We start from the raw sequence: 12,744 nt of genomic DNA, 5'->3' as shown, positions 1-12,744 counted from the left end.
AAAGCCTCTGAGATCCCTTGAGAAAAGGTAGAAATCTTTTTCCGCAACTCCTCTGATCTCGCATCATCATAAAAGTTGTTTAAGAACTCAACTTTTACATCCTTCCAGCACGTAAGAGATCCAGGCTTCAACTCCTTCAGCCAAGATAGTGCTTCTCCAGCTAAAGAGTGCTGGAAAAGCTTGCAGAGCAGAAAATCCGAAGATACACCATCAGCCTTGATGCTAGATACCAGATCCTCAAACTTCTCAATATGATCCATTGGATGCTCATAAGTATGGCCATGGAACGGGTGTTGTCCTACAAGAGTGTAGTATCCAGGCTTCAACTCAAAGTTGTTCCTTTGAAATGGAGGAGGACATATAGCAGAGCGGTTAGAATAGAACAGAGCAGGCATGTTGTATTCTCCAAGTGTACGGTTCTCATCCTCTGCTTCAGCATTCAACGCCAACTGTGCATTGTCAGCTGCGGCTTGGTGTCGATCGACATCCGCCTGGTGTCGCTCGACACCATCGGCGACTGGTTCAGGAATAACAGTCCCGTCAGCATTCAGCTTCTGCCCTTGTGCATTCCTCACATGGCCATCTCCATCTCTGAGAGTACCTTCAGCATCTTGAATTAGAATCACTGGTGGTGCCATTGCTGCCCTTCTCTTAGCTTTTCGAATTCCTCTTTTTAAACCTGCTATTTCTGAATTGTTGAGATCAACTAACTCTTTGTTCTGCTGGCTTCTGGTATTAGGCATAAACCTGAAACACCAAAAAGAAAAGAGAAAAGAAAAACGTAAGTAACAAAATAAAATCAAAAACTTAGACTAAACTTTTAACCTTAATCTATTGGTAATCAAAATTGAGTCCCCGGCAGCGGCGCCAAAATTTGATCGGCTCAAATTTGCCTTGAGCTACTCTCTCAATTAAGAGATCACTGTAGTACTTAGGGATCGATTCCACAGAGACTCAAAGATTACACAGTAAATTTTCGGTATTAAAATTAAGCCAAGCAAGCAGGTTTTAAATCAAATAAAAACAGCAAATTAAAATAAAGATTGGTTTTTAAACAGTAATGAGGAAACACTAGGCCTAGGGATATTCTCAGGAAATTCAGAATTACAAATAAATAATTGTCAGGATTTATAAAGCACCGTTCTTGAACTCAAATCACAAAAATATAATCAATCAACTTTCGTTGCAAAGACCATCTATGTCTAGAACCCTAAATTCCAAATCTCTTTGCAAATTTATAAGTTTAAGACATGCATTTAATTCAGGTTTGATAAGTTCACAAAATCCCTAAACCAAATCTCTTTGCGAATAGGTATTCTGCTCATCTAGATTATTTTCAGGAAATCAATAACACTTTCGTGTCTACCAATTAACCTAAGATCAGATTCTAGGTTGCTTTCACTACTCTAGAACAAATTAACCACAATCTAGATGAAGAACTCTATTGATTAAATCCTAACAATCTAACAACCTAACAATTCATGAATTCCTTTGAAAACCCTAAACCTAACAAGAGATCTACTCAGACATGGTGAATGAAACAAGCATCATGAATAAAATAGATATCATAAAAGAAAGTAATAGAAGAAATAAAGGAGTTCTGAATCTTCTCTGAAGGAGGTTTTGATTCTTCTCTCCTGACTCTCTACAAATCTCTCTCTCCAAAATAAAGCTTAAGTCTTAACAAAACCCTAAAAACTCAATATATATGTCTTAACCACGAACTGGGCTTAATTGCAAATAAGGGAAATTTCTGGGCCGAATCTGCAAATCTTCTGAACTTCAATTAAGAGAGAAATTCAATTGCCGTCAGATATTGGTGTCGATCGACACCAGAAGTTGTGACGCTTGACACTCACACCAAATATGTTTTCCCGGTACATTCCTTCGACACATCTTCTCCAAATGCTCCCAAATGCTCCAAAAAGCTCCAATCCATGCCAAATAGTTCCTAATCCTGAAATGACTCAAAAAGACTCGAAAACACTAGAAAAGCTCTATAAATAAGACTTATATCATGACCAAAAACCCGTAAAACCATGATATATCACGTATCACCCATCCCCGAACGTCAGCTCTCCGACCAAGCTCCTCTGAAAAACCCGGATGTCCGAATAACCGACCATCTCATGCGAGAAATACGGATTCCAGCTCGACAAGCAGCTTTCTCTCGTAACATTCGGATTCCCATCGATCGGCTATCGATAAATTCTCAAAACTTCGACCAAAGGTCGAGAATAATCGGATTCCATCGACCAAAGTCGAGTGTCCGGCTTGCGAAGGGTAGAAAAGATACCCTAAGGAACCACGAACACGATCGCTACAGTTCTCCCCCACTTAGATTGGAATTGTCCTCGAATCTAAGTTTTTTTCCATGGAACCGTTTGCTTCTCAAACCATTTCTTGAAGTTCACCATCATCACTTCTTCGAGTTCCCAAGTTGTTTGCTCTTCACCATCATAATCCCATACGACCTGAATAACCTTAACCTTTTTCTTACCACTCGTCCGCAACTTCTTACCCAAAATCGGAAATGGTCTTCCCACTATAGTCATATTCTCCTGTAGATCCGGTAGAGGTTCAGACATGACATTCTCCTGATTCGTTATGCATTTCCTTAGCAACGAAACATGGATTACTTTATGAAAAGCATCCATTGCCGGTGGCAATTCCAGTTTGTACGCGACAGGTCCGATCGTTTCCAGAATCCGGAACTGTCCCATGTACCTTGGAGTTAACTTCGTATTTAAGGATACTTGATCCTTCCCCTTATACGTGACTGTCTTGAGATATACCATATCTCCCACATCAAACTCCAGTTCTCTCTGATGCTTATCGGCATAGCTCTTTTGTCGATCTTGAGCTTCTTTTATCTTAATCTTCAAGACTTTGATTCTTTCTGTTGTCGCTTTGACAAAGTCTCGTCCATAGACGCTTCGCTCCCCCAGTTGGGTCCAACACAGCGGTGTTCTACAAGGTCTTCCATACAACGCTTCGTATGGTGACATCCCAATACTCGAATGATAAGTATTGTTATGAGCAAATTCAGCCAGTGGTAAGTATTCTTCCCGCTTACCGCCCCAATTCAGAACACTAGCTCGCAACAAATCCTCAAGTGTTCGGATCGTTCGTTCAGACTGTCCATCGATTTGAGGATGATGAGCTGTACTAATATTCAACCTTGTACCAAATCTTTTCTGGAGTGCTTTCCAAAATCCCGAAGTAACTTGAAGTCTCGATCCGATACTATGCTTGCCGGTACCCCATGATATCGAACAACTTATTTCACATTGATCTCAGCAAGTTTCACGGCTCCAGCCTGATAGTGAATGGATCTGCACGATCTGGTGGCAATCCAGTCAATGCTCGGAACACGACTTCGAATTCATTCACCACCGATATTCCATCGAGCTTAGCATCTGACCCAACTTCCGCAGTAGTAATCGTGGCCAAGTATGCTTCGCAACATCTATCGATCATTTGTTCTGCCTGGATCGCCGAAACGATCAAGCTTCCCGACGTTGGCCTGATGCCTTCATATTCCATCAATGTTCCATCATTGATCTCAAATTTCCCTCGTTCGCGGTGACAATCCAAGTGTGCCTTGTGCTTACCGAGTCAATCCATTCCAAGGATCACATCATACGACTTCACCTGATAAATCACCAAGTCAGCCGGCATGTTCTTCCATCCGATCATCACCGAGACGTTCGAAACGTTTCCATAAGTTAACATCACTTGTCCACCAGCAGCATGTACCAACCCAAAATCATCCCCAGGTTCTCTCAAGAACCCACTTTTCCCAATCATTTACGGGTTAACAAAACAATTTGTTGCCCCGGAATTAAACAGAACATGAGTTTCCACCCATGATTAAGGTTCCTACACATTCACCTAGAAAGATAAGAAACCAAGCGGACACACTTCATGCAATTTCACACAGAAATTTCTAAGGTAAGTGATAGACTTACCGGTGATCGGGCGAGAAGTGCTGGGTTCCATTGCTTCCTCGGACATGCTATACACATGCGGTATTGTAGCTTGCCTCTTCGGCAGAGATGGCATTCTGTCACTTGCCCTTTTTCCATTCGACTGCACCAGCTTGGGACACTGAGACTTGAAATGACCAGGCTCGTTGCAATTTTTGCACACCTTAGCTCCTGAATCACTTCCATGATTCTTTCCCCTTGTGTTTTCTTCCGGGCAGTCACAAACTTTATGAGCCATGCTTCCACAGCGAATACATGCTCCAGTAGTCCTCCAATTATTTCAAGCATTCGGCTTTCCCATAGTTGATCCTCCACTTTGACTCGCCGATGCCTTTCTAGAAGCATTATCTTTACCCCAAACTTTCTTTTTCTCTCTCGCACCATTTCCAGATTTCCCCGACTGAAAAGTTTGATTCTGCACAATCTCAGATCGCAACATAGCTTCCCTACTTAGCCCAGCTTCCAACATAGAGGCCTTCTGAATAAGCTCATCGAGGCTACTATAATCTCGAATCCCACAAAGAGTCCGTGGTTCTTACCGTTGTCCACGCGTAAACCTACGAATCTGCACTTGCTCACTTTCAAGTTCACAACCATCATACTTCTTAAGGCGATTGAATTCAGCCTGATAATTCCTTGAAGTCATCGAGCCTTGAACCAAATCCAAGAAATCCGACTCAAGCTCATTAAAATTTTCTGGTAGAGTGTACTTTAGTGCGAAACTCTTCACGAAAAGTCTCCCATGAGCAGTCCGGACTATCCAAACGTCCAACCACTTCATCCCACCAATCATGCGCGTCCCCTTCCAGGTAGTGAACCGCAAGATCTTTCTTATACACAATTGGACACCGAATAGAGTTGAAATTTCTTTCCATTCGCTTACACCACTCGTTCGCCTCCAACAACTTACCACCAGAGAATACTTAATACCCAGCTTATGCATATGATCCATCACTTTCAGATACGATGGAACTCGCACAGGAGCAACTTCTTCCGCATCCTCACCTAGTGGATTCTCTCAATTTCATCCCCTTTTGGATCCAGATTCGGGGTATCTATAATGCCTCATCCGATTTCTACTCCGCTGTGAGGAAACACGGCCAAGAAAACCCGATCAAAACACTATTCATTTTCCGACTAAGATTCCGACAAACCATTTTTAAGCATAAAACATAATTCTTTCATTAAAAACAAAGGTTCTAGTACAACGGTAAGTTTGCTATACGCTATTACATCGTTTTAATACTAGACCAACATGAAACTACCCAAATAAACACCATCTTTCACTTCTTGCCTTAGTCTCGCGAACTGGATCCAACATTTCTCTACCCTTTCCTGCATCACAAAGGAGGCGTAAGCAAACATATTGCTTAGTGAAAACGGTCGTCCCGTCTCACCAGGCCACTATCAAACAATCGAATTCAATACATTGAAACAAACAGTCAATAATGCCAGTCACGAACAGAAAATTGTCAAGCATGACTATCCGGATTTATCGAGCAATCTTCCCGCAACCGAACAAGGCTCATCGAGCGCATTGCCGATCTATATTCTCGAGTAAACCGAATCAGTCATCGAAATTAAGCAGCAGATAATCGATACATGACAAGCAAACATTCGGAATAAACCAAACAATCAAAGACTAAGTAAATCTATGCACGAAAACGACTTAAGATTCATAGCCACGGTCGAGCACTCACCGTAGTCTCTCGGATACAGATTTTGACACCTCTTGCTGCTCGGATTCTCGCTAACTTCTCGAACAGTTCACTGAAAATCCATATCACAGATCAGATCATCGTTCCCTTAGATGATAAATCAAAGAAAATATCGATAAACACCAATTTTATCGATACTTACCCACAATACTCGACCGACTCAACGATACTTTGAACAAATCTTCCAACAAGTCGCTCTTTACCCAAAATCTACGACAAATAAACAGATCACCGATTGATCTTCGATAAAACTTAGTAATTATCGAAAAACACGAAGTTTCTCGATGATTAGGTTGAATTCTCGACAAACGCTGACAGATCTTCGAAAATCTCACTCGGTTCTCGACGGTTACTTGCTCTTTCTCGACAATTCTCACTAACTTTCAGAGTTCTTACGCTTTTCGATCATACTCGCGAAGTATGACGCTCAAGAGATTCAAAGCAGTTAATCTCGATAAAATGCTCAATAATCTTCCAGTAACTCACTCCGCGTCTTTTTTCTCACGAGAAATAATCGTTCCCGTGCTTTCTTTCGAGAAACTTAACTTGTTTCGCCAATCATCGACAGAACTCGCAGATCATCGATCTGGGTCAAGACTTCACGCACGGATCTTCGTATCACCCATCCCCGAACGTCAGCTCTTCGACCAAGCTCCTCCAAAAAACCCGGATGTCCGAATAACCGACCATCTCCTGCGAGAAATACGGATTCCAGCTCGACAATCAGCTTTCTCTCGCAACATTTAGATTCCCATCGATCGGCTATCGATAAATTCTCAAAATTTTGACCAAAGGTCGAGAATAATCGGATTCCATCGACCAAAGTCGAGTGTCCGGCTTGCGAAGGGTAGAAAACATACCCTTAGGAACCACGGACATGATCACTATAGTATCCCTCTTCACTATCTCAACTTGGTAGTTATTGACAGTATTTCAGATTCTTTGGGTGAGAAAATGGAGGTTGACTTTGATGAAGATGTTGCGGCTAGAGTCCAATTTGTGAGAGTACGAATCAATTGGAATATGGATAGGCCTCTCTGCTTTCAGAGGAACTATCAATTCTCACCGGGTGTCAACATAGTGCTCAGTTTTTTCTATAAGCGTCTCAGAGGTTTTTATTCAGTTTGTGGAATGCTAACTCATGAATCTGGAAGCTGTTTGATCCAGAATTGGGGTGGTCATGAATCATATGGTGATGATGGTGATTATCAAGATGAATCGGTTATGAATCACATTGTGTAGATGGATGATGATGGTAATCCTATTGTTGAGGATGTTGCTGCTGATGCTTTACATCATGTGGTGCTGCTGATGGTTTACCTCAAGATGGTGCTGCTGATGCTTTACCTCAAGATGGTGTAGTAGAAGTTCTCTCTTATATTGATCCAGAGATGATGTTGTTGATACTAACATGTTCCACCCTATTCCATCTTTTGTTCAGGCCATAGGCGAGGGTTCTGGTTCAATGGAGAATCTGGCTAAGGAGGTTCGCAAAAGGAAACAGGGTACTGATTTTGAAGACCAAGGTTTTTCTCAGAGACGTCGTGTTGAGTTTGTTGCAGCCAGCAATCTGCGAGAGGGTTATGATGATGATGATGATTCAGACAGAGCCGCGGTAGGGCCAGTATCACCACTGATTCCACGAGAGTTGGGTTTTGAAACAGTCAAGGCTTGGGGTAACGCCTTACAGTTCGACGCCTAGAGGAGATACAACTTGTATCTCTTGGACATGTTGTTCCTAATTGAAACAAAGCAACAAGAGAGCTATGTACGTGATTTGGGCGTCAGTTTGGGTTTCCATGATATGTGTCTTGTTTCTCCTAGAGGTTTAAGTGGTGGTTTAGGTGTGTATTGGCAAAAGCATGTTTCTGTTCAAGTTGTTTCTCATGATATAAGACTTGTAGATCTCTTTGTTGAGTATAAAATTTTTAATTTCTACTTGTCTTGCTTCTATGGACAGTATTTGTTGGAAAAATTGCAACGTTTATCAGTTAATCGACATCGTCCATGGATGATGTGTGGTGACTTTAATGAGATTCTGAAGCCAAATGAAAAAGGGGAGGTCGCCGTCGTAGCATCTCTAGTTGTAAGAATTTCACAAATATAATAGAGTGTTGTAATATGAAGGATGTAGTATAACGGGAATCCTTTTAGTTGGCTTGGGAAGCGTTAGAAGGAAACTATTGAATCTTGTATTGATAGAGTATTTATTAATTCTGATTGGCAAGCGTCTTATCCAGCATCTCAGACTGAGTTTCTCTCCATTGCTGGTTCAGATCATGCTCTAGTTATTATTGAAGTTGCTGAGGAGTTTTGTGCTAAACGTGGTCAGTTTCGATATGATAAACGTCAGGCAAATTCAGAGACCTTTATTGAAGCAGTAAAAAAAGGTTGGTCTAGAGGTAATGTAGATGCTCATGGAGGAATAACTAAGAAACTACAATTTTGTCGTAAAGAGAAAGCTGTTTGGAAGCGCCGAAACAAGAAAAACTCGGCTGAACAGATTCAGATCCTGAAACACCAAATTGATGTAGCTGAACGCGATCATTCCGTCCCTTTGACAATAGTTATTCATCTCCGTTCTCATTTGAATAAAGCTTATCAAGATGAAGAACAATTCTGGTATCTAAAAATTCGAAAACAATGGATACAGTTGGGTGATCATAACACCAAATATTTACATGCTACAACGAAGACTCGGAAATCACGCAATAGGTTAAAATAAATTATTGATAATCAAGGCGTAGAGCATTTTCGTGATACTGCTATTGGTCAGGTTGTTGAGAACTATTTTACTGAGTTTTTTACTACCTCTCAAACTTCTGACTTGGATGAGATTATTTCTGAGATTGATCCTAGAGTAACTACTGAGATGAATAGGGATCTTTTGAAATCAGTAACTGACCAAGAAATCAAAGATGCAGTTTTCTCCATTGGAGCAGATCGTGCACCAGGTTATGATGGTTTCACTGCTGCCTTTTATCAACAATTCTGGGAATTGATTGGTACATATGTTTGTACAATGGTGAGATAGTTATTCGAGTCTAGTACGATAGATCGTAAAGTCAACAAAACTCAAATCTGTCTAATCCCAAAGATAGATAATCCGAAAAATATGTTTTGATTATCGACCTATTAGCCTTTGCACTGTGAGCTATAAGGTCATTTCCAAGATAATGGTTATGCGATTGAAGAATTGTCTGGGATATGTGATCTCTGAGTCTCAAGCAGCTTTTGTTCCTCGGCGCAATATTTCAGATAATGTTCTTGTTGCACATGAGCTAATGCATTCTCTCAAGTCAAGAAGGGAGAGTCAAACGGGTTATCTAGCTGTTAAAACTGATATAAGCAAGGCTTATGGCAGAGTTGAATGGAAGTTTCTGGAAAAGGTAATGACTCAACTTGGATTTGATTCTCGCTGGATTACTTGGGTAATGGAGTGTGTATCTTCAGTCTCTTATGAGGTTCTCATCAATGGCCGCCTTATGGTCAAATTACTCCATCTCGTGGACTTCGTCAATGTGACCTTTATCACCATATCTCTTCCTGATTTGTGTAGAAGTGTTGAGTAATATGCTGAGAAATGCAGAGAGAAATAGACAGATTCATGGTATACAATTGACGAGGAATTGCCCTTCTATATCTAATCTCCTTTTTGTGGATGATTCTCTTTTCTTCTGTCGGGATACAACTCACAATTGTAAACATCTCGCTCTCATTTTTAAAAGATATTAAGCGGCTTCAGGCCTGAAAATGTTTTTCACAAAATCGTCAGTGATTTTTAGAATGAAAATTCCAACCGCTAAGAGAAACCGCTTGCAACGAATATTGGAAATCGAAGGAATTGGTGGAGGTGGTAAGTATCTCGGATTACCTGAACAGTTTGGAAGAAAGAAGATAGAAATGTTTGAGTATATTGTTCAGCTTGTTAGAGAGAGAACAGATGGCTGGTCTAATAAGTATCTATCTGCGGCTGGTAAAGAGATTGTTATTAAGTCAGTTGCAATGGCTTTGCCGGTTTATTCTATTAACTGCTTTCTACTTCCTCAAAAGATTTGTGATGACATAAGAAGTGCGCTTACTACTTTTTGGTGGGGAAAGGAGAATCGTAAGCGGAAAATACCCTGGGTGGCATGGAAAAGAATGACTTTATCTAAGAGAGATGGCGATCTTTGTTTCAAGGATCTTTACAATTTTAACAGAGCGCTCCTTGCAAAACAGGCTTGGTGTATCCTTACTAATCCTACTAGTCTCCTTGCTCGATTATATAAATGCTTGTACTTCCCTGTTTGACTTACCTTCAAGAACCTACGGGTAATCAAGGCTCTTATGGTTGGAGATCAATTCAGAATGGTAAACTATTATTACAGCAAGGTCTACAAGTTCGTCTGGAAATGGTTTGATAACAAAAGTATGGGAAGATCCATGGCTTCCAACTTTACCTCCTCGACCAGCTAATGGTCCAATTTTGGATCATGATATGTAGTAGCAGACCTTTGGCTAACTAATAAAAGAGATTGGGACCCTATGTTCTTTAAAAGGGTGTTGACGCCGGAAGATCAGGAAATAGCAAAGCAACTCTATATTTCCTCTCATGCTACTGATGACACCTACATTTAGATATACTCTAAAAATGCTCAATATACTGGGTTGCGATCCATGTTAATATGCCAGAGGCTGATCATGTTCCTCCCCCAAATGGATCTGTTGAACTAAAGCGAGAAATTTGGAACCTCAACAATGCTCCTAAGATTAAATATTTCTTAAGGCGTGTAGTTTCTTGTGCCATGGAAACGGCTACACAACTTCAAAAACGACACATTCCTGTCAACGTTATTGCTATGGTGATGAGTCCATCAATCATTTACTATTTATTTGCCCTTTTGCTGAGGCTGTTTGGAGAGTGCTTGTCTTAATTTGAAGAAGCAGCTGGTTTTTTCTGACCACCTTGAGGATAATATTCGTATGTTGATCCATTACCAGAAACAAGCTCATGATCATGCAATTAATCATAGTCTTCCCTTTTGGATAATATGGAGAATCTGGAAATCGCGAAATGACTTTATTTTCCGGAAGATTAATCGTCAGCCACATCTAGAAGCCCAAAAAGGAATTCAAGATGCAAGAGACTGGCTTGAAGTAACAAAGGTCAATCATTTATCTCCAGTTTCCAATTTGCAACCTGGTCCTACTTCTCGTGATAATAATTGGAGACCTCCAGAAGGTTTGTTAAAGTGTAATTTTGATAGTGGTTTTGTCCAAGATAGAGAGTTTACCAGTTCAGGCTGGATAATAAGAGATTGTAATGGTAACATGATCGTTGTTGGGAGTGCTAATCTTCCTCGATCTACTACCGCTCTTCAAGCAGAGGCCATTGGGTTTCTTCATGCTCTACAAGTGATCTGGAGTACCGGTTTCCGTTATGTATGGTTTGAAGGTGACTGTTTAGAACTTACTTCGCTGATCCATACGCATGGTGATCATCTTCTGATGAGTCCTCTTCTTTATGATATTCGATATTGGATGTCTAAGCTACCCCGTTTTTCGCTAGGACATGTTCATCGGGGAAATAATGAAGCTGCTGATAAACTCTCCTCTTATGCTAATTCTATGCTTTCGTTGTATGAATCTTTTACCGTACCGCCTTCATGGCTCTTACAATCTTTGTAGTTTTTCAATCATTAATATAAGTCAGAAGTTAAAAAAAAAAATAGATTCATTATATAATTGTATAATTATAATGATATGATTAAATTAGTTTAAATAGAAAATTAAAATATTTCATATTTGATCAAATATTTCATATTTTATCAAATATTTTATTGATTTTTTTTGATAAATATAAAATATACTATAGAATATCCCCTGTATTTATTAACATTCATGAAGTACATTTTGTATAGTAACCTTTATCTATATACTTATTTAGAAGGAATGTAGAATGACCCCAACCCGGATATCTAATCTGGAACGATATAACTTCATACAAAACTTCCACAAATGCAGCTCAACCCAATTTAACCACATAACTTAACTATTTTAAGCAGCAAATAAATCATAATACAAACGTATTTAAACTTAAAAAGTATTGTATGCATTCGTAGACTCTGATTTCACCATCTTTGAACATCTCTTCATTGACCAACTGATGAACCAGCTTAACTCCTCATTCCCATACAAGTTTCACTCAATTTCTTGTCACCAAACACTACATCATCTTGTTACTTAGTCACACAGCCAACCATCACTCCATCTAGCTACGAATTCACTTCACCAACAATCCACCCCAACCATCAATGGTCGTTCTCGACGATTTGAACGTCATCACATAGTCTTACCTCTTCAGGGACGCTATGATTTGAAAACTTCATCAACCCACACATAGATCCATGCCTTGTGAATATTTCTGAAGAGATTCCGCTCAATATATGACACCTCCTCTTCCAATCCAACCCGTATATTAATTATATTTACCTAAACCCATGCATAACACAACAGCTTTAATATGTTTAACTTTTTGGAAAATATTGATTACGATAAATTAGTGATTGCGAATATTGAGTACATTGATCAATCCAAATTTGTATGATTGCTAAAATTTAGTGATTATTTATATTGATAGTTTGGATTTTTGAAATGTTCATGAGTGTAGAGAATATTCTCTAAATTTCATAACTGACAAAAATGTAATATATGTCTTGTAATTTATTTTGTATAAGTCGTTTCTCTAATGGATTTAATATGGATTTGGCTTGTGAACCTTCTCATCATTTTGTTTTGGGTTTTAAATGCTCACTATCTTTTTCAAGAAGATGTGCGTGAATGGTATATATTCCAAAGATGAGGATGCGAGAAAATAGTCGTTTGGGTTTAAGAGATGCGCGGATCCTCACAAATTTGTATAGCCTACCTTTTTCCAAGAAAAAATTACCCCCAGACCTTTTGCTTAAGGCTCCCCTTTATTTAAAATTGAATGTCGATTCAAGTAATTAAGAGGATACTTTTGTACACTTTCTATTTTGTACTCCTCTTTTAAT

At 39.7% G+C, this 12,744-nt stretch overlaps 1 pseudogene; it reads left to right on the top strand.

Moving 5' to 3' along the window:
• The window catches only part of LOC111831061, an 18,768-nt pseudogene extending 7,391 nt beyond the window's left edge, over nt 1-11,377 (top strand).
• Nucleotides 11,378-12,744: the final 1,367 nt, after the last annotated feature.

Source organism: Capsella rubella, unplaced genomic scaffold (genome assembly GCF_000375325.1).
Source record: "Capsella rubella cultivar Monte Gargano unplaced genomic scaffold, Caprub1_0 scaffold_4, whole genome shotgun sequence".
NCBI classification, from domain to species: Eukaryota; Viridiplantae; Streptophyta; class Magnoliopsida; order Brassicales; family Brassicaceae; genus Capsella; species Capsella rubella.
This window is presented reverse-complemented; position numbering and strand designations above follow the sequence as displayed.